This window comes from Triticum urartu, chromosome 5A (genome assembly GCF_056163025.1).
Source record: "Triticum urartu cultivar PI428250 chromosome 5A, HENAU_Tu73, whole genome shotgun sequence".
NCBI lineage: Eukaryota > Viridiplantae > Streptophyta > Magnoliopsida > Poales > Poaceae > Triticum > Triticum urartu.
In genome coordinates this window covers 131,050,780-131,074,673 of record NC_141877.1, presented here as the reverse complement: position 1 = coordinate 131,074,673, position 23,894 = coordinate 131,050,780, and positions in this window count along the sequence as shown.

The window sequence follows — 23,894 nt, the reverse complement described above, 5'->3', positions numbered from 1 at the left end:
ATATACTCTTGATGATCTTAAGGGCATTAGTCCTACTCTATGTCAGCATAAAATTAATATGGAGCCTGATGCTAAACCCGTTGTTGATCACCAACAATGACTAAATCCTAAGATGAAGAAAGTGGTTAGAAATGAAATATTAAAGCTTCTAGAAGCAGGTATAATCTATCCTATTGCTGATAGTAGATGGGAAAGCCCTATTCACTGTGTCCCTCAAAAGGGAGGTATTACTGTTATTCCTAATGATAAAAATGAACTTATCCCACAAAGAATTGTCACAGGTAATACAATGGTAATTTATTTTAGAAAACTAAACAAAGCTACTAGGAAAGATCATTATCCTCTACCTTTCATTGATCAAATGCTAGAAAGACTATCAAAACATACACATTTCTGCTTTCTAGATGGATACCCTGGTTTTTCCCAAATACCTATGTCACAAGAGGATCAAGAAAAAACTACTTTTACAGGCCCTTTTGGTACTTCTACTTATAAATGTATGCCTTTTGGTTTATGCAATGCACCCGCTACCTTTGAAAGATGTATGACTGCTATATTATTTGACTTCTATGAAAAGATTGTTGAGGTTTTCATGGATGATTTTTCCTTTTACGGAGCTTCTTTTGACGATTGCTTAAGTAACCTTGATTGAGTTTTGTAGAGATGTGAAGAAACTAATATTATCTTGAATTGGGAGAAGTGCCACTTTATGGTTAATGAAGGTATTGTCTTGGGGCATAAAATCTCAGAATGAGGTATTGAAGTTGATAAAGCTAAAGTTGATGCTATTGAAAAAATGTCGTGTCCTAAAGATATCAAAGGTATAAGAAGCTTCCTTGGTCATGTTGGTTTCTATAGGAGATTTATTAACGACTTCTTTAAAATTTCTAGGTCTCTTACTAATCTCTTGCAAAAAGATGTTCCATTTGTTTTCGACGATGATTGTGTAGAAGCCTTTGAAATACTTAAGAATGCCTTAACCTCTGCACTTATTCTTCAACCTCCTGATTGGAACCTACCCTTTGAAATTGTGTGTGATGCAAGTGATTATGTTGTTGGTGATGTTCTAGGAAAAAGAGTTGATAAGAAATTAAATGTTATCCATTATGCTACTAAAACCCTAGATAGTGTTCAAAGAAATTATGCTACCACTGGAAAAGAATTTTTAGCAGTTGTGTTTGCATGTGATAGATTCAGATCTTACATAGTTGATTCTAAAGTAATTATTCACATTGATCATTTTGTTATTAAGTACCTTATGGAAAATAAAGATGCTAAACCTACACTTATTAGGTGGGTTCTTTTGCTACAAGAATTTGATTTACATATCACTGATACGAAAAGTGCTGAGAACCTAGTAGCTAACAACTTGTCTTGGTTAGCAAATATTCTTGATGACCACTACCTATTGATGATAGCTTTCATGATGAACAACTAGTTGTCATAAATGCTTCTTGTAGTACTCCTTGGTATGCTGATTATGCTAATTATTACATTGTTGCTAAATTTGTACCACCTAGCTTCACATACCAACAAAAGAAAAAGTTTTTCTATGATTTAATACATTACTTCTGGGATGACCCACACCTTTTTAAATAAGGAGTAGATATCGATGGTGTCATTAGACATTGGCTTGAGCATGAACAGGAACAAATTCCGCGGAAGTGTCACTCTGAGGCTTACGGAGGACACCATGTTGGAGACAGAACTACACACATGGTATTACAATCTAGTTTTTATTGGCCTACTCTTTTCAAATATGCTCGTAACTTTGTCTTGTCTCGTGATTTTTGGCGTTCTAGGATCGAGGGTACCCAGACATGCCTGCCTGCGGCCCAGCACATGGCCACCTCAATGGCCCATTGCGGCCTAGCTAGAAGACTCTGCAAGCAAGACCCTCGCGAGGCGGACGACGCCAAGGCCTCATGAGGAGTGATTCCCCAAGCCTGCCTCCCGAGGAGCGGCAAATTCTATGCAGGTACCCCGCCTCATGAGGCTTGCGATGACGTGAGCCATGACAACCAAGGCCAGGCGGGCGCCAGTGAGCGCAGAGGAGGACAATTTCCGCTTTCGTGCTAAGGAGGCAAGGACCAGCGCGGGTTCCTGAGGGATCATCCCAAAGGTTTCTATTCCAGTGCAATGAGACCAAGACCACGAGCTTGGTAGGAAGGATGTCATTACTAAGCCGACCACTGCATCATGGCCCGAAGCTTTGCAGGCGAAGACCACCTTTCGTCAGGATAAGATGTACCACTTGTCCCCTTTCAAATTGGCCATTGTGGAATCCCTTCCCGCCTAAGCTATGATGGAAAAAGACTGGGCCTAGTATAAATATAGTTTAGTCTCCACCATAGAGGAGCATCGAATCCTTCGGCCATTGAGCTCTCCAAGGGCAGCTCTCCCACTGTACTAGTTCATCCCCAAACCTCCTCGCGAGGCCAATCCACCAAAAAGTAGGATCAGGGTTTTACACCACAAGGCGGCCCGAACCTGGGTAAATCACTGTGTTCATCTCCTTCCCTGCTTGGACAAACTCGACGAAGCCAAGCCATGAGGTGATGAGCTTGAGGCTGAGGCTAGGGTAGATCTTCACACACGCCCAAGAGTTCGAACCTTGTTTGGGTCCGCGGAGCCCCGATTCCGACATTTGGAGCGCCAGGTAGGGGCGTGCCGAAACTCCCTCCCGCTTCATTACATCTCCACTCCGTCGCTCCCATGGTTGACGCCCGCTGAGCTCTCACCGAGCGCCAGGCTGCTCGCTTTGTCCAGACGGCGCCCATGGGCCGTGGTGTTCCACGCCGCTCGGCTTCTCCAGTAACTAATGCTTCCACTGACCCTGCTGCTTATGAGCATCAAGACTCTTCGCTGCCGCCCTCCATGCGATGGGATGGGCACACCGCCACTCCTTTCCTCACCCCCGTCACGGCGTCGTCTTCCCACACTCGCCGCAGGCCAGCGAACACGCAGGCTGTGCTGCTCATGGCACGCGAGCTATTGTGCTACCGCCCCGCCGATGAGGGCTACGATGCCTGGCTGGGCCGCATCACCGAGCTAGTCAACGCCGTCGGCGAGGCCCCAGTGACCACCCACTCGCTCCGTCCCCCGCCCTCCCGAGTAGGCGATGTGGCTCATGGCACACCCCCTCTTCCTCCTCCGTCCAGCGCCGACGTCGAGCCCAGGCGTAATGCGCGTCCACACGACCCTCCGTGCGGCACGGGCGCCGGTGCAGGATGAAGCCAGCCGCCAGGAGGTGCAGCAGCCGCAGGGCGATGCGTGTGAGCTCCCCGCACCGCTGTGCCGACACCAAGTCCGGGCCGCTTCGGGGGCTGCAGCGCGTGGGTGTCAGGATCATGCTCCCCTTGCGCGGGCCACACCCGTAAGCTTCGCAGGCTGCCTCGCCTTCACCCCAGAGCCGCGCCATGCTGTTTGGCTCGGCAAGTTCAAGCTAGACTTGCCCCCACGCTATGATGGCACCCTGGACCCTACAGAATTCCTCCAGCTCTACTCGCTGAGCATCGAGGCGGCGAATGGCAACGACAAGGTCATGGCGAACTAGTTCCTCCCCATGGCTCTCAAGGATGGTGCACACTCCTGGCTCCTGCACCTCCCGTAGGGGTCGATCTCCTCTTAGGATGAGCTTCGCGAGTGCTTATTGCCAACTTCCATGACACCCGCGACCACGCCTCCGTAGTGAATGACTTGCGATGCGTGAAGCAGCAGCTGGGTGAGACTCTCCGCAAGTACATACATATTGCGCTTCACGAATGCCCACCTCAAGATCCCAAAGGCGTTGGATGGGGCCATCATCTTAGTGTTTACCGAAGGCGTCAAGGATGTCAAGATGCGCTAGGAGCTCGCTATCTGTCGGTGTCAAAACCGGCGGATATCGGGTAGGGGGTCCCGAACTGTGCGTCTATGGCTGATAGTAACAGGAGGCGGGGGACACGATGTTTACCCAGGTTCGGGCCCTCTCGATGGAGGTAATACCATACTTCCTGCTTGATTGATCTTGATGATATGAGTATTACAAGAGTTGATCTACCACGAGATTGTAGAGGCTAAACCCTAGAAGCTAGCCTATGATTATGATTGTTGTTGTCGTATGGACTAAACCCTCCAGTTTATATAGACACCGGAGGGGGCTAGGGTTACACAGAGTCGGTTACAAGGGGGGAGATCTACATATCCGAATTGCCAAGCTTGCCTTCCACGCAAAGAAGAGTCCCACCCGGACACGGGACGAAGTCTTCAATCTTGTATCTTCATAGTCCAACAGTCTGGCCAAAGTATATAGTCCGGCTGTCCGAGGACCCCCTAATCCAGGACTCCCTCAGTAGCCCCTGAACCAGGCTTCAATGTCGATGAGTCCGGCGCGCAGATTGTCTTTGGCATTGCAAGGCGGATTCCTTCTCTGAATACTCCATAGAAGATTTTGAACACAAGGATCGTGTCCGGCTCTGCAAAATAAATTCCAGAGACCACCGTAGAGAGTATATTATTCCACAAATCCAATCTGCTGACAACTTTTTATAACATGACGTCCTGCCATGGCCCTGTCATTACGAACCGCTTTTCCCTGCCTGCCATTGCACGTGTTGCGAGGCGGTTTTATTGGCACATCTTGTCGAAGAAGAGATCGTGTTCCCCTTATCATGATATTCTCATCAATACGGATATGGGTAACCCAACCGCGCCATCAATCGCGGTGCTTGGCACTACTAGGAAAAGGCCTACTAATGGCGCACTGGTTTTGCCTACTAATGGTGCACTACTGGTGCGCCATTAGTATCACGCCACTAGAATTTTTTACTAATGGCGCACCACTGGTGCGCCATTAGTATCTGATATGCTAATGGCGCACCAGGAAGTGCGCCATTAGTATGTAACACCATGCGCCATTAGTATGCCTCCTGGGGGGCCATATGTAACCATCTGCTTTGTCATACTAATGGCGCACTCTGTCTTGATGCGCCATTAGTATCCTTTGGCATACTAATGGCGCACCTTGTGGTGATGCGCCATTAGTATGAATATTTGGTTTTTTTTTACTTTTCTGATTTTTGCATAGGTTACAAAATATATTATTTGACAGAATATAGACAGTAGCACACAGCAACAGCAGATTCATCGAATACAATAGAAGATTAGTCTCCGAATACAATTCATCATATTAGTCTCCGAATTCAAAAGACCGAACAAAGATAAAACATTACAAGCCTCGAGACCGCGAGTATCGAGTTTGTCTTCACATTACAAGTCGATATCAATCATCTAAACTACCATCACATAGAAGAGAGCTGCGGTCATCATGATGAGCATCATCGCGATCAAACTGGTCTTCATCCGGTTCCTCCAACGCTCCCTCCTCTCTCCCGCTAGACAGGGCGTATCTAGATTCGGCCTCCGCTTTAGTGGTGTACCCTTTGTAACTGTTACCGCTGAAACGGTGAACCTGTCTCCGACACTCCTCCCAGTCGTTGTAGACTCCGGGAACCTTACCCTTGTACACGACATACGATGGCATCTCTATGCACAAGCCAAACAACAGACAATACATACATAAGCAATATATAAGTATGCAACAAAATGATCGGAAGAGAAAAGCAAGACATTAATAGCACGATTCATGGTCCTACTAATAAATAGCATCGATTGCATCTAAGTTGAACGACTGTCCAAACCAAAGAGACATACAATTCATTAAACTTTAATTACAACATGAGCCAATCAATGTTTCAGAACTACACATCACTACTTTCGACTCGACTCATGGACAGGAGCGTGGATGAAGCCGCCGTCTGTCGTGATGGTCATGAAATCACGGGCGTTGTCAGCCTGCATTTGTAGCATTCCGTCTATCTCAATGTTGGAAGGTTGATATCTGAGGAAGAACTGCCCCGAGGTATGAAGGACATCTTGATGGATGATGTCCGCAAACTCCGACTCGATGCGAAAGAATTCTTGTCTGATGTTCGCGTCCTGGATTGCCGACAAGCTCGTGGGCCAATCTTTGAGATTATTTGGTAGGAGAAGGTGATGATGGTCCCTTAAGATCGCCCGCATGTGATGGAGGGCGTAGTAGGCATCCTTCTGACCGCCAGGCGGCTGCTTGACGCAGCAGAACGTCGTATTGTGGGCGAACACGTGCTTGCCGTACTTACGAACTGCCCTGATGAAGGTGCCCCCAGATTTGGCGTAGCCAGGGAGAACATCATCAAGAACTTTCTTGATATTTGTGTAGTCTATCTTGGAGTTACGGTTCGGGTCGAAATATGTGGCCATGGAATATTTCGTGCTTAAGAGGATGAGTGTGCAATGTGTGTCACTACACAGAACATGGAATGTTAGAAAAAAAAGAACGATCGAAATCTAAGAAATCATATGTTACGGGGCAGTTAAGGGATGACTTACTCGGGAAAGTAAGGCACAAGGAAGTTATCCTTATCTGGGTTTGCCAGAATGATGTCTTCGAGGTGTGAACTCACGACTTGGCGGTCCCCAGCGCTGCTCAAGAGCTTGGCACGCATGTAGAAGGGGTCGACGATCACGATGTGTGTGGTCTTGTCTCTAATGATCCGCATCTCCATACTCAGCAAAAACAGCCGAACGAAGGTGTAGTGCAGCGGATGAAGGTTGAACATAGCAAAGATGTCATCAAACCGGAGGACGATCGTACATCAGATGGCGCCATCCACAAAGCCCTTGCCCTCTGGCACCTTGGCCACGAAAACCGGGTATGCCACATCATTCTCTCTGAGACACCGCTTCTCCAAAGAAAGAACACTGTCGTGCAGACTTCGCATAGCACCGGTTGCAGCATTGAGCATATTTGTCGGTAGCATCGCCCTACCCGCCACATGCACCCTCCTCGAGATATCCTTAGGTGAAGGTGGCCCGTCCTAAGCACAGATCGTACTCGGTGCCGGCTGGCTCGCACCAGCAGCCTTTTTAGTCGGCCGTTTTTGGCCCTTCTTCTTGGTCTGCTGTAATGGGACCGAGTTCTGCTGACAGACCGCCTTCTTGAGCGTGTTGGGGCTGATAATATTTGGCACCTCCGCTATCTGAGGCTCGGTGAAGGCGGCAGCTGGAGGCGTCTCCTGAGAACTGAACGCCAAACGACGCCTATTGCAATTGGGTTTCTCCGCCGTACCAGCTAGATCGCGGTTGTCTTGTTTGGGTTCTTGAGAAGGAGGCCCGCAGAACTCGTCACCGTACCCATGTTCGGCAAAGTACTTATCGATGTTGGTAAATGTACCATTGTCGTTGTCGTCTTCGTCCGGATCCTGTGCCATATGCATGTCCGGCATGTCCGGCAGCGTTGCGGCGTTCTTGCCATGGCTTGGCGCCGGCACGACTGGCGGTCTTGTCTGTGGGGTGGTGTCCCCCGCCCCCAAATGAATCTGGCTCTTTGGCCAAAGCAAGGGCCAGCTTACGCAGGCGCTGAGGGTCATCTCATCTTCTTCGTCGGCCCCAGCGGGTCGAATCGGAGGTAACAGCTCGTCGCAGCCTGGCAGCACCCGAACCACTTCAACCCTAGACATTGTGGGTGGCATCGGATTACCATGGAACACGGGGTTTCCCGGTTGAACGATTCTGCCCTTGGCGACATCGACCAACTCGCCGCCCATGAAGTGCAGGAGAGTGCAAGGAACGTTGGCGGCACCCTGCGAAAACATGTAGGGCGTCAGGGATGCCCAGTCAAAGGCAAGGAGATGAAGTCCTCGGCCGAGAGGCTTAGTTACCGTGATGCCGTCGAGCTCAGTTAATGTCGAGGCACCACCAACGGCGGGCGTGCAACTGACGGAGGGGCCGCTTGCTGGCGAGGTGCCGGCCGGCGTACACCCGGGTGCATTAAGCTCCAATGCTGGCGTCGGAGACACCAATACCGCCGCCACCGGAGACACCAATGGCGCCGCCGCCGTAGACACCAATACCGCCGCCGCCGGAGACACCAATGGCGCCGCCTGCGCGTTGTTTGAGTTGCTGGCCGTGAAGCTGGGAATCGGGGGCGGCCCCTGTTGGCCACCCGCAATCCACGTCGTTATCCCATGAATCAAGGTAGGCATAATGCCGGTAAGCGTCGATCCCAGTTGTTGTTGCACTTGCTCTTGGACAATCTCCAGAATCCGCGCCACTTGCGCCTTGAGTGCTTCAACCTCGCGCGACTGGCTTTCCTAGCTGGTCTTTTTCTCCTTTCGCCCACTAGCGCCATAGTATGACGACCATTTTGTGGACAAGCCATTGCCGGCCACACGACCAACTGACGTCGGCTTATTGAGCTTATCCCTGTTTTTCATTATGTTCAATGCCCTATTCAAAGGGGTGTCGAAAGGGGAGCTCTGAGACGACCCCGCGCTACTGCTTTCTTTGTCCTGCGGAAGGAACATGGACCATTTAGAAATATTGGGGATTAATTAGAATGCAACCATATGGAGCTAATTATGCGGGGGTGTATTCCTTACCAGAACAAGCTCAAGCTCCTTGGTCTTCGGATCCGTGGTAAGCTCCTTTGTTACCGGGTCCTCCTTGTACCGGGCCCTGAGAAAGTTCCTGGTCTGCTTGTCGCTGTATTTCTTGAAGCGGGGCGGTAGGCCTTGCTCGGCACGCTCCGCGTCCTCCTTGTCCCATACAGGCTCCGCCACTCTGTAACCGTTGGGACCGAGTTGGTGGACCCCTATGTTCAACTGCCGCATTTCTTTCCCCCACTGACTTGATTCGGAGGTTGCGGGGCTCTCGCACTTGATCTTGAACTCCTTGTAGTCATCTTCGCTCATCAAAGGATATTTCGCCTTGATCTTCTCATAACTATCACCTTTGTCAATCATTGCCTTCACCGTGCTTTTCCGAGTAGACAGGGCCGTGCTCATCGTCGTGAGGGCGGCACCGTTCACTTTATTACCCGAGAGGTGTGTGTTTGCGAACTCATCGGGGAACTTGTATCGTTCGTGCAGCTTTGTGAAGAGGAGGCTGCGCAAATTCCCTCGGTCCTTATGCCTTAGGTTCTTGGTGTTGATCGAGGCGGTGCTCCGGAGAATGCACCTGAGCTGAATCAAGTACCCCTTGACTACATGTTTGGGCGTCGTCGGATGCCCGTCGGAGTTCACTTCAGTTAATTCCTCCCTGACAGTGCAGAGCACGTTCAGGCGCCGGTCCTTCCGTTGCCTCTTCGGTTGGCTGCCATCTGTGCGTGCGCCGCCATCATCAGTGGTGGCATCCGCGGCGCCATCATAACTGGTGTCATCCCCAACGCCACTAGGGGTTGTGTAGTCAGGATCGGTGTCTTCCGCGGCGTCCTCATAGCGGTGAGGTTCTTCCTCCAACTCCTGGGACAGCTCCCAGAATTGCTTGCCACCCGAACCACCGGCCTCATCGTTGTGGGCCATGTTTCGCTCTAAATAGGAAAAAAGTTTGGTTAAAAAGTTGGTTATTGTCAAGGAACAAGATCATGGTCTTATCATTTAGGGTTTGTCGACACCGAGGCATCCTAAAAGCTAAGCTTTTATCATTTAGGGTTTGTCGACGCCGAGGCACCCTAAAAGCCTAAGCGTACATCATTTAGGTTCTCATCAACACTGAGGCACCCTAAAAGCCAAGGTTTCATCATTTAGGGTTTGTCGACGCCGAGGCACCCTAAATGCTAAGTTTTCATCATTTAGGGTTTATCGATGCCGAGGCACCCTAGGTTGGGCCTAATCACTTGGCACTAATCAGTTGGCTCTATTGCCACCTATGTTGGGTTTATCATCTAGGGTTTATCGATGCTGAGGAGAATTTCTAAGTTGGGCCTAATCACTTGGCTCTATTGCCACCTATGGTTTAATGCAGCAAGAATAAAGGGGCAATTGATCCTACTTAATTAAGTACTAAGATACCCCGGCCCTTGCATTAGTAGCAAGTACCTCATATGTCCGATTTTTAGCAAAGTCATGCTAAAATTCACGGAAATTTTCAGCATGACCTTTGCTAAAAATAGGACATATGGAGTACCCGAATTTGCTGGAACGAAAGTTAATCGACATTCCGGCAAACTCAAGGGCCTCTCGGGGTACCTGCAAAATCATCACGACACGAAGGCCCTCTCAAGGGCCTCAAGCAGCAGCGGCGTCTCCCAAGACCCCATTTTTTTGCTAAATTTCTTTGAGCAACAATCAGAGCAAAAAATTCAGCATATTTCTATACAATTTTTTTGGTATATATCAGGTTTTGGCTGCATTTGCAAATGCATTCCATGTACTGCAACCCTCGAGAATTCCTAGCATGAGGTTTGTCCATCACTTTTGGCTCACTTATTAATCTACTCATCCTATGTCAATATCCACATGCTATGTCATCTGATGTTCCTGAATCATTGTAGTTTAGGCACCATACAAGATTGTTAGTTCAATGTGCTTTATATCCTAGTTATACTACTACAGGAAAGGAGGATCATCATACACATATATATATATGTATAGCAATTGACAGGAGCTTCATCATTTTTAGTAACAACAATACATATATAGCAATTGGAAGCAAACAGATGTACACATAAGATAGAAATGTAGTGCTGAAAGTTTAATGCTTACAAAAGACTTGCTGAAATAGTGAAAAATATGGAGTCACCAAGCTGGCTAAGAAACTCCCAAAGTCCACTAGCAAATCCAAGATCTAATCCTGTTACACACATCATAACAATTTAAGATAATTAGGATAAGGATATTAGGAAATGAAAAAGAAAGAGCTCAAAAAACAATCACAACAGAAAAATAATAAAAACTTAGTCCTAGAAGAAAAGAAATCCTAAAATCTGGAGCAAGTCCTAGCAGTAGTAGTCCAACTAGATGGCCACCACTACTACTCCTATCTCTGTTTAGCATCATCCACACGATAGTCCTAACTCTGTGAATTTCAAAAATAAAATAGAAGTAATGTATATAGTTCAAAGTTTGAAACATAAGGCAAGATAGTCCCAATCTTTGAGACTTCTCTTATGGTATATATATACTGATTAATTTCTGAATTTGAGCATGTTGTATCACCCGCGGACTATTACGCGGTCGCGATGACGGAGCTGGGAGTGCATGGCAAGCAAAGAGGAGAAGGTGATGTGAGATAAATAATAATCATGAGCAAATTGCAGGGCATATGAGTTGGCCATTGGAATTTTGTTTGACACAGCTGAACAGCAAAGAAGGTGCCGTAGAAGCAGCTGCTACTTCTAGCTCCACTACATACATACTAGCCACTCTAAAACTACATCAAAATCAATGGGAGATGTATTCATAAGCAAGTTAAGCCCTGGAAGGACGCAAATGTACAGACAAGAACAAGGCATAACACATCAAAATCTGGAGAAACGCATCATATATCATAGGAGATCTATTAAGCCCTGGAACGGCGGAGACAAGGGCATGGAGAAACGCACCTTAGTGGAGAAGAACTGGGAGGGCCAAGGGGAGCGGGACGCAGAGATCTTAGGAGCAGATACCTCCACAAACGGTGAGGCCGCGGTGGCCGGAGGTGGAAGAAGGCGTAGACGCCGTAGACGATGGAGGCGTCGGTGTCGTAGAGGCGCCGGAGACCTTGCCCTGCGAGACAGAGAAGGGGCCGTCAGCTGCGCAGGCGGCGGGTAAGGGGAGGAGGAGGAGGGGCAAGGGGAGGAGGAGGGTCGGGGGGCGTACAGTGCTGCGTCGCTGCTCGGTGCCGGCGGCGAGGAGGAGTCCGGCGAGGGTCGGGGCGGCGGGGGTGGGGGCGCGGGGGCACGGGGGCGGCGGGGGTGGAGTCCGGTGAGGGTCGGGGCGGCGGCGTCGTGGGTCGGGGCAGCGCGCGGGTGGATCTGGTGGCGAGGGAGAGAGGGTCGAAGGGGATCTGGCGAGGGAGAGGGAGGATAGCTAGGGGGAAGCTTACTAATGGCGCACCACACCTCGGTGCGCCATTAGAAATCTTTTTTTAGATAGCAATGGCGCACCCCGCAGCGGTGCCATTAGAATGTTTTTTTATTACAGTTCGAGCACATGTTATATTGCACCTAACCCAATCCACATCAGAACCTGCCCACTAGCCTAACTGGTCAGCACACAGCACACACACCAGGAGGTCCTGGGTTCGATTCCCAGGCTCCGCAATATTTTTTTTTGCATTTTAAATGCTGTTTGATATTTATTTGTGTTTAAATATGTTCAAACTTGTTTAAATCATAACACTAATATTTTTTATAAAAACACTAATAATTTTTTAAAAAATATGTTCAAATTTGTTACTTGAAAATATCATCGGCGGCGGCGGTGGAGCGGGGGAGGGTGCGGGGGTGCCCGTTGGCGGCGGTGGAGCGGGGGAGGGTGCGGGGGGCTGGGTGCTCGTCGGCGGCGGTGGAGGGGGATCGAGATCGAGTGTCCTCATGAATTCAAAAAGTTCCCGTGAAATTTAAAAATATTCATGATATCAAAAAGTGCCCATGAAATACAATCGAGAAATGAAGACTATGATTTAAATACAATCGATCTTAGCTAGCTATCTATTCACAATCTTCTTGCCCTTCTTTTTCGCAAATGGAGTTCTTCTGTGGAACGGACGTCCTTTAGGTAGGGTGGTCCCGCTTCTTCTTGTGGTGTGTGCTGCTACTTCATCGTCGTCGTCATGTTCGATCTTTGGGTCGCCGTACTTGTCGAAGTCTTGCTCATTGGCTACTCCATCCATTCCGATGATCTTCCTTTTGCCTCTCCTCACGACAACACGACTGGGCTTTGACAGGTCGATAATGAAGAAGCATTGGTCCACTTGGGAAGCCAGTACCCATGGCTCATTGCGCGTAGTGACGTTTGCGCCCGCGGTCATGGATTTGGCTTCGGGTATAACCATGGTGGTGAAATACCGGTCTTCTTTTAGGACGCTCTTGGCCCATCTGACATGGAACATCGGGACCTTCTCTCGAGCGTAGCTCAGCTCCCAGATCTCCTCGATCCTTCCGTAGTATCCATCCTTGTAGTTACCGGTGTAGGATTCCATCGTTACCCCGGAGTTCTGATAACCATCGCTCTTCATGTCCTTGTTCTCGGTGTAGAATGTGTAGCCGTTGATATCGTACGCCTCATAGGTCATCAGGTTGTGCTCGGCGCCCTGTGACAAGGCGAATATGAGTTGTTCTTCCGCGGAAGAATCCTCATGTAAAGGGTACGACAAAAGCTTCTTCTTGAACCAACGCGTGGAACATGAGTTGTGCTCTTTGATTATATCTCCGTCCGTCCACTGTTGGCCTCGGTCATTGTATGTCTTCTCAATAAAGGTTTTGTGCTCTACCACCCAAGGATCGACCACGTCTATGTGTTATAGCGCGACTAGGTTTGCTCTTTCAAAGTCGGCGAGTCGACCCTCGAAGTCGACATGCATTTCGCGGCGACCCTCACGGTGACCCCATCGAGCGAGCCTACCGAGGTGCCAATTGACGAGCAGACCAACGGGGTTCTCGATGCCTAGATAATTCGTGCAGTTGGAGATGCACTCTTCGGTCAGAAAGCCCCTGGCTATACTTCCCTCTGGACGTGACATGTTGCGAACGTATCCTTTGATGACACCATTCATCCTTTCGAACGGCATCATGCTGTGCGGGAACGTCGGCCCGAGTTGGATGATATCCTCCACGATATGGACCAGCAGATGCACCATAACGTCGAAGAATGCGGGCAGGAAGTACATCTCAATCTCGCATAGTATCACCACGATCTCTTCCTGTAGCCTTCTGAGTTGCCTCACGCCAATCGACTTCCGAGAGATGACGTCGAAAAAGTTGCATAGGCCAAATAGCGTTTCACGGACGTGCGCGTCCATGATCCCATGGATTGCAACTGGAAGTATCTGCGTCATCAGCACGTGACAGTCGTGAGACTTCATCCCGCTGAACTTCTGCTTCGCTGGGTCTAGGTATCTGCTTATCTTCCCCGCGTAACCGTAAGGAAGTTTTACTCCTACGAGGCAGGTGAAAAACTGCTCGATCTCCTCCTGACTTAGAGTGAAGCACGCAGGAGGGTAGTCACTTCCGGTCTTCTTGGCCTTTTTGCCTTTGCGACGAGTTTCTGTGTCCTGCTTCGCCTCATCATCATCATCATCATCATCATTAGCGTGAAGCTCCTGCCTGATGCCCATTGATTCCAAGTCTGCCCTTGCTTTCGGCCCATCTTTGGTCCTCTCTGGCATGTTGAGCAGGGTACCAAGCAGACTCTCGCACACGTTCTTCGTGATATGCATGGCATCAAGGCTGTGAGGCACACGGTGGATCTTCCAGTACGGCAAGTCCCAGAAAACAGACCTCGTTTTCCATACCTTCAGCAGCGGCTCTGGTGCCTTTCGCTTCTTTCCCGGCTCTGGCGCCTTTTGCTTCTTTCCCAGCAATGGGCAATCTTTCCAATTTTTCAACAACTCGTCTATTTCCTCGCCGCTCCTCGTACACGGGAGTTTTCGGGGTCCGGTTTCACCATCGAACAGATCCTTGCGTTTCCTCCACGGGTCATCGTCGCAAAGCCACCTTCGATGTCCCATGAACACAGTTTTCGAAGACCCGGGATCTCTATCTAGCTGGTGATACGTTGTGTCATCCATGCACCTTACGCATCCAGAAAATCCATGGACTACCTGCCCCGCGAGATATCCGTAACTGAGATAGTCGTGCACCGTCGTGAGCAGTGCGGCTCTCATAGGGAAATATTCTTTCTCTGCGTCGTCCCACGTATTGGCTGGCATTTTCCACAGCGTGTCTAGATCCTCTTTCAGCAGCCCCAGATACAGATTGATGTCGTTCCCTGGTTGTTTCGGACCTTCAATTAGCATACTCATGTGAATGTACTTCCTCTTCATGCACAACCAGGGGGGAAGGTTGTACATCCACACAAACACAGGCCAGGTGCTATGTGTGCTTCTCTGGCTGCCAAAAGGATTGACTCCATCGGTGCTCGCGCCCAGCACGATGTTCCTTGGATCCTTCCCAAATTCTGGGTATTCGAAGTTCAACACTTGCCACTGGCTCGCATCCTTAGGGTGACTCAGCATCTTGTCTTTTTTATTTATCTCCGGATCATTTCTGTCATCTTCCCGCTTCTTCTCCTCCCTATCCGCGTGCCAACGCAGGAGCTTTGCTACCTTAGGGTCCGCGAAATACCGCTGCAGACGAGGAGTGATCGGAAAGTACCACACCGATTTTCGAGGAGCTTTCTTCCTCTTCCTGTATCGAGTGACGCCGCTCATCGGACATATGCTAGACTCCGTGTGCTCGTCCCGATAAATGATGCAATTGTTCATGCACACATGGTATTTCACGTGCGGTAAATCCAGAGGACACATGATTTTCTTCGCCTCCTCGAAACTGGTCGGGCACTTGTTCCCCTTGGGAAGACGTTCGTGCCAGAATGACATGTTCTCGTCGAAGCATGCGTCGGTCATTTTGTGTTTTACCTTCATCTCCAGAGCCATGAGCGTTACTTTCAGGCGGGTATCCTCGGGCCTGCATCCTTCATACAATGGAGTAACCGCGTCTATCTCCAGTTGATCCAGCTTGGCTTTCTCTCGGGCGGCAGCTCTTGCGTTATCCGTCTGCTTGAGAAGCAGCTCTTGAATATGAGGGTCCTGCACCCAGCCTCCATCGTCGTCTGCTCCGGCATCTTCATCTTCATGATCATGCCCTTCGTCTTGATCTTCCTCATCATCATGTACGACATCTTCTACATGATGACTGTGTACAGCATCACTGTCGTGATCATGTCCTGGAGATTCTTCGTCTTCTCGCCCGCCCTCGCCGCAGTGGTACTTGTCTTGTTGCCCTTCCTCATTTCTTGCCCGGCCCCCATGGACGACTTCATAGTCATCTTCATCACCTTGCCACCGATAGCCATCCATGAAACCACGCAAGAGCAGGTGGTCCCGCACCTGCCCGGAATCCGGGTCCGCAATAAGGCTCTTCAGCTTGCATCATCAACACAGACATCTTATCTCCATCTCGTTCTTTTGAAGCATCACGGCCTTCGCGGAGCTCAAAAACCTATTCACGATGCCTTCAGTCATCGTGCGGACCATGGTCACCTGCGGGGTAGAGCAAAATGATATTTTAGAACCAAGAAAATTTTTGGCATGACCTTCCCTAAAAATAGGACCAAAAAGAATGCATAGTGCCAAAATTCTCGCCGAAACGGAAATGAATCAGCATTCCGGCAAAATATTGGCAACTATCACATTTCAAATACCGGTACCTGCAAACACAAACATATATGCAACACCACAAACACATGCAACACCACAAACATACATAGATCTAGCTAGGCCACAAAAAGTGCATGTGCACGTTGTTGGAGCGAGCTAGGGAGAAAAAAAGTAGATCTACATCATGAAGATATCTTTCCCCTTACTTACCTATCAAAAAAAGGTAATTTCACCACTTAATTTTGATGAATCTATGGTGGAAATGAGGTGAGGAGGAGGAGGCAGCCGAAAGCTTGGAGAAGGAGGTGGAGGGAATGAAGTGGGGAAAGTGAGTGGGTAGGTGTGGCTGTCCAAAATATCTTGTTGGGGTCCCAGGTTACTAATGGCGCACCACCTGCAAATGCGCCATTAGTAACCCTGGTTACTAATGGCGCACCTGCAGGTGGTGCGCCATTAGTAATTTTGCAGAAAAGTAAAAAAATAATATATATATATATATACTAATGGCGCACTTTTACAGGGTGCGCCATTAGTAGTTTAAACTAGTAATGGCGCACTGTGAGGCGGTGCGCCATTAGTAGTTTTGCAAAAAAAAGAATAAAAAAAATTTAGTACTGGCGCACTCCCTGTCTGGAGCGCCATTACTAGTTAGAACTAGTAATGGCGCACTTCGGTAGGATGCGCCATTAGTATGTATGTAAAAATGAAAAAAAATATCACTAGTGGCGCACCTATTTTCTGGTGCGCTATTAGTGTCTTCCACACTAATGGTGCATCACCAACTGGTGCGCCATCAGTATATAGTAGTGGCGCACTACTTCCCTGGTGAGCCATTAGTGTTAATCCTATCTATAGCCCTTTTCCTAGTAGTGTGGGGAATAAGCGATTTTATGGGCCAAGCAGGGAGGCGCACAGTTTCTACTGCCTTTATAAAGGGACAAGGACTCGTATTTTTCACCCACGCCTTCTTCTTCCCCTGCCCATCCATTCTCGCGCACTTGAGCTCCAGCGCCCAAGTTCTCGTTTTCTCCGCAAAGCCATTCCAAACATGTCCGGAGCGGGAGGCAAGTGGATGGTCTCCTCCATTACGGAGGAGAACATTATGAAGCTCCGGGAAGCCGGATACCTGGTCACAGACATCGCGCACCGGCTCCCAGACGCGGGGCAGATCATGCCTACTCCAGCACCCCATGAGAGGGTTGTATTCCTCACCCACTTTTGTCCGCGGGCTCGGATTTCCCCTCCACCCGTTTGTCCGCGGGCTCATGTTCTACTATGGGTTGGACTTCCATGATCTGGCCCTCAATTTCATCCTCAACATCTCTGCGTTTATCGTCATGTGCGAGGCCTTCCTCCGCATCAAGCCCCACTTCGGCCTGTGGCTGAAGACCTTCTACGTGAAACCGAAGGTGGTGGTCGGCCAGCAAGCAGAGTGCGGAGGCGCCATGGTGGGCAAAATGCCCAACGTGACCTGGCTCGAAGGCTCCTATGTGGAGACCGTGAAGGGGTGGCAATCAGGGTGGTTCTACATCACCGATCCGCGTGACACCAACTGGGTGGCGGCCCCCGAATTTCGATCCGGTATCCCCATGCAGCTCACCTCCTGGAAAGAGAAGGGCCTATCCTAGGGTTCATCAGTGGAGCTGACCGGACTCCAGAACTGTGTTAAAAATATGATAAGCAAGAAAATCAAGCTTGTCAACGTGGTCCAGGTCATGCTCTTCCGCCGGATCCTTCCATGTCAAAGACGAGCATTCAATATGTGGGAGTTCAACCCGACCAAGCACCAGACGCTGCGAGAGCTTTTCGACACGACGCGCCAAGATGTCTGGAGGGTGATGTTCAAGGCCGCTGTGGTACCTCCTCCCCTTACCGAGGATCGCGGACTCAGCGCAAAGCGCCCTACCAATCTGGTAAGCTCTTTATATCTCATAAGATGTTCCTTTCCCCAGTATAATCATGTGAGGGATCTAAGCCTCCATGCCAATTTTAACAGGACTGGGTAGTGACAGCGGAACAGATTGATTGTCCGCCCCACTACCCGAAGATCCAGCAAGGGCTCTCTTAACGGAGATGCTGGTTCCGGCGCCCTATGAAGCGCCGGAGAAGAAGGCCAAGAAGAAGGCCACGGGGACCAGAAAAGGTCTCCGGCGCAAGGTTATATCGGACTCCTCGTCCGAAAACACCGAGGCGCACTCCTCCCACGAAAATGAGGAGGAGGAAGAGGAAAGTTCTCACCCAGCCGGGGGAGACAAGAAAAGGAAGGCCACCCCATCTGGGGAGGCCGAAGGGTCCAAGAAGGGAAGGACCCTCCTTCCGGACTGCTCCACAACAGCAGCTTACAGCGACGAGGAGTGGTTGCCTAGGGACAAGCCCCTGGCGAAGTCATAAGTATCTGGATACTATAATAGTTCTGGTATGTTTTGTTTCATTACTTCTTATCATGTCAAACATGATCATGCAGCCCATCGAAAGCCCGTATCGACATATCCTCTTCGGATGAGTCTTTGGGCTAGTCGGCGATGAACAACGATTCACTCCCGAAAGCCACCTCCCCCCGGCCTACGAACAACATCGAGGTGTTGTCTCAAAGGGCACCGACTGGGCGCATGGGGGGCAAGACTCCCGTGGTCTCTAATGTCGGGGGCCGCATCAAGTTTGGCCCCCAGCCGGATACTGTGCCAGAACCTCCAGTGGTACCGGATTTTGTCAGGCGACCCCTCGCTATGGGGGGCGAGCCGTCTGTGCCGATGGCCTTTGTCCATCCATATGCATCGGACAACTTGCTGGAAGCACTTCGCGGCGGTTCCATTGACGAAGAGCACCGCACTATCATGAGTGTGGCGGTCGAGAAGGTTCGGTCTGCCAAAAGCGGACTGATCGAAGCCTGTGCCAGCCTCCTAACAGGCTTTGAGGTAAGTAATCAAATTATGAGAAAATATCACAGTATAGATAGTAGCCCCTGATACTCTGTTTGGTGTTCGCAAAGAAAGGCTGAACAGAGGATCAAATAATAATCACAGGAGTTCAATCAGAATATGTCTATGTGAATAAGCAGGCTTCGCTGCTGGCCACTGCCGCTCGTACTGCGGAGGTCTCTGGACTGAAGCAGGACCTTGAGCGGTCCGAGGAAGAGACCTTACCAAGAGGCAGCTCGAAGAGAACAAAGTTAAGTGATACCCCGTCTGTATATTGATAAAGAAAAAAAGGTGGTTACTAGATCATGGGATCATCATGAATTTTTCTACGGGCCACGACCGAAGTGGCGGCCCTGAAGAAGGCATTGTCCGAGGCCGAAGACAGAGCGGCCCAGGAGCACATTGAGCGTGAGAAGCAAGAGGCCCGAGTCGGCAAGGTTCAGGAAGAGCTCTAGGATTTCGTCAAAAAATACGAGTCCTTGGAGCGTGACTCTAAGACACAGGGGTCCGAGCTTGCGAAGGCCCTCGAGAACGCACAAAATGCCAAGGCCGAAGCTCAAAAGGCCCTCCAGGAGATTCAAGCGGTCAAGAAGGTAGCGGCGGGTAAGGCATTCATTATGAAAAGCAAGCATGTGAAGGAAACTTTCCTTTTACTTACCCAAATTCGGAGCTCTCCAGGAGCGTTCGCAGATCTACCCAGCAGCGTATCGGATGCCGTGGAGTTCTACCGGACCGAGGAAGGGAGCTCGACAGAAAAGTTGTTCTGGTCTCAATATACTGGGACCGAACATCCGATGCCCTTGAGCGACCAGCTGAAGCAACTGGTCGAGCTTCACAAGGCGGCCGAACTGGCCATGAAGGGTCTCATAGTCCGGATGTGGCCTAGCGAGCCCCTGCCTGGCAACTACTTCGACCTGGTAAAGCGGCTTGTGAATGCCTGCCCACGACTTGAAGTCATAAAGCGGTCCGTCTGCATTGAAGGTGCGCACAGGGCCTTTGCCCGTGCGAAAGTGCACTGGGTGAATATGGACGCCGAAAAGTTGGTGAAGGAGGGGCCACCGGAGGGCAAGGAGCATCGCCACCCCAAAAAGTATTATGATAGTGTCCTGAATGGTGCCCGACTTATGGCGGAGGAATGTGCTAAGGATGTAATATGCGAATGAATGTACTCATGTGATCCTGTAGTATGAAAACGAGTTCATGTGCGCTATATGACGCTTGTCGATTTAAAATATTACCTTCTGTGCGGCCGTTTATAAAATCTGAGAGTTGGCCAGTCGTCAGCTTCTGCCCCATGTAACTAGTACTGAGGTGTTCGGGATAAATCTTAAACACTCTTTATCCAAACAAAATTTGGTCCTTTAAGGAGGTGTTTAGCACAGCGAACAAGGAAATCGAACTATACAACTTTATCACTCTCACTTAGCCATAGAAGTCTACAATTTTAAATTTTGGCGAAGCCTCTAGTATTTGTAAGGCCGAACTTGGGGCGCTATATACACCTAAATCGGACAAGGCCGATTCCTCACCCAAAGCGGAAAAAATCTTTAAGGATTTGAGACCTCTCGACCAGCGACCAGCTCTCGCCGCATCATGACAGTCATTTTCAGCTTTCTCTACTGAGGTGTTCGTCCGGAAGAACCGGGACACAATCGCAGTAGTTCTCCCAGTGCTACCTTAGCCGATATAGCGGAATGTAAGGTACCAAAACATGGGAGCCAGGCAAACTCAACTATTGACCCAAGACATGATTCGAAGTTGATGCATATAATGCTATAAGTTCAGGGTGCCGCACTGTCGAAAGTGTTCGGACTTTTTCTTGCCGTGTTATGGGGTACACTGAAGCCCCTGGCGCACTAGACGTACCAGAATGTGCGGTTGCAATTTTTTGTAAATAAGCCGATAGGAAAAAAGAAATAATAAGCTAACGCTATTTATTTAAATGATACGTTGAAGCATATGTATACAAGTAGTGCAATAAGCAAAAATAGGACTATTTCACATGTCCTATCCAAGGGCAGTCTGCGTGTGGGGTATGTAAAACAGGTATAGCGATCATTATCAAAGACCACCTGGTGATTCTCTTGTACGTCAAAGCTTCTTGCTTCCTTGGTGTTTCCTTCCCGTGATGGGTCCGATAATCAGGGTATCGAAGAGGGCCTTCAGAGAATAGGGTCCTGAAAGGAAGAAAATGGTAAAGGTATACTTGTGCTAAGGCGGTTGAGCCGCATTGTGGGCCGTGCCATAGCCGTGCCTCGGCCTATGCCCATGGTATTTTGAGTGCGTATTTATGGACGCGCGGCGCAAATTTCTCCGCTTGACTGGGACTGGGACGGAGGCCGGATTGCTAGGCGAGCTCAGAACGTGCCGGGCGATCCTGTTGCAGGGTACTCCAGGCTCGCTTGAAGGTGTCCGGGGGCTGTATCGCCGAATTGGTGGTTTGCCTCAGAAGGCTACTTTGTACTTCTGCTGCGAGGGCCGAAGTGTGGTCCTCCGTACGGAGCGAGCGTTCTGTGTTTCCATTAACTGTTATAACCCCGCGAGGTCCTGGCATTTTGAGCTTGAGGTATGCATAATGCGGTACCTCATTGGATCTGGCGAATGCGGTTCGTCCGAGCAGTGCGTGATAGCCACTGCGGAAGGGGACAATATCGAAGATCAACTCCTCGCTTCAGAAGTTGTCTGGGGATCCGAAGACCACTTCCAGTGTGATTAAGCCCGTGCAACAGGCCTCTACACCTGGTATGACACCTTTAAAGGTGGTTTTGTGGGTTTGAACCTTGAGGGGTCGATACCCATTTTGCGCACTGTATCCTGATAGAGCAGGTTCAGGCTGCTGCCACCGTCCATAAGGACTCGAGTGAGGTGAAATCCGTCGATGATGGGGTCAAGGACCAATGTGGCAGAACCGCCATGACGGATACTGGTAGGGTGGTCCCTGCGATCGAAAGTGATCGGACAAGAAGACCATGGGTTGAACTTTGGGGCGACTGGCTCCATCGCATAGACGTCCCTTAGTGCACGCTTCCGTTCCCGCTTGGGAATATGGGTTATATCATGTTCACTGTTTTCACTTGGGGAGGGAATTTCTTCTGTCCTCCTGTGTTCGGTGGCCGGGGCTCCTTCTCGTTGTCGCTATGTAGCCCCTTTTCCTTGTTTTCGGCATTCAACTTGCCGGCCTGTTTGAACACCCAGCATTCTCTATTGGTGTGGTTGGCTGGTTTATCAGGGGTGCCGTGAATTTGGCACGAGCGATCGAGTATGCAGTCCAAACTGGACGGGCCCGGATTACTTCCTTTGAACGAATTTTTCCATTGACCGGATTTAGAGCCACTGAATCCGGCATTGACTGCCGTGTTGTAACGCCCTCGATGCGGCTATATCTCCCACATGTCGAAGCACGACTTAGAGGCATAACCGCATTGAAAGCAATATCGCAAGTGAGGTAATCTTCACACAACCCATGTAATACATAAGGGAAAGAGATACATAGCTGGATTACAATCGCCACTTCACACAATACATGGATAAAGCAATACATCAACCAGATACACTCAAGGTCCGACTACGGAACCAAAAGTAAAAGAAGACTACCCCAAAAGCTACACAGATCCCTGATCGACCCCAACTGGGCTCCACTATTGATCAACTAAAAAACGGAAACAACATAACGAACACGGTCTTCATCGAGCTCCTCCTTGAGCTTGGTTGCGTCACCTGCTTGGTAACATCGGCACCTGCAAATTGGTTTTGGAAGTATCTGTGAGTCACGGGGACTCAGCAATCTCACACCCTCGCGATCAAGACTATTTAAGCTTTTAGGTAAGGTAAAAGGTATGAGGTGGAGCTGCAGCAAGCGACTAGCATATATGGTGGCTAACATACACAAATGAGAGCGAGAAGAGAAGGCAAAGCACGGTCGATAAAAGTATGATCAAGAAGTGATCCTATAGCAACCTACGTCAAGCATAACTCCAACAACCGTGTTCACTTCCCGGACTCCGCCGGAAAGAGACCATCACGGTTACACACGCTGTTGATATATTTTAATTAAGGTCAACTTCGGATTTTCTACAACCGGACGTTAACAAATTCCCATCTGCCCATAACCGCGGGCACGGCTTTCAAAACTTCAAATCCCTGCAGGGGTGTCCCAACTTAGCCCATCACAAGCTCTCACGGTCAACGAAGGATATTCCTTCTCCCAAGACAATCCGATCAGGCTCGGCATCCAGGATACAAGACATCCTCGACAACGGTAAAACAAGTCCAGCAACACCGCCCGAATGTGCCGACAAATCCCGATAGGAGCTGCACATATCTCGTTCTCAGGGCACACTCAGATGAGACATCCTACGAGTAAAACCAACCCTCAAGTTGCCCCGAGGTGGCCCCGCAGTCTACTCGGTCGGACCAACACTCAGAGGAGCACTGGCCCAGGGGGGTTAAAATAAAGATGACCCTTGGGCAGGCCTACCCAAGGGAAAGAAAATGCTAGGTGGTGAATGGTAAAAATCAATGTTGGGCATTGCTGGAGGAGTTTTATTCAAGGCGAACTGTCAAGGGGTTCCCATTATAACCCAACCACGTAAGGAACGCAAAATCCGGGAACATAACACCGATATGACGGAAACTAGGGCGGCAAGAGTGGAACAAAACACCAGGCATAAGGCCGAGCCTTCTACCCTTTACCAAGTATATAGCTGCATTAATTAAATAAGATATATTGTGATATCCCAACAAAATATCCATGTTCCAACATGGAACAAGCTCCAATCTTCACCTGCAACTAACAACGCTATAAGAGGGGCTGAG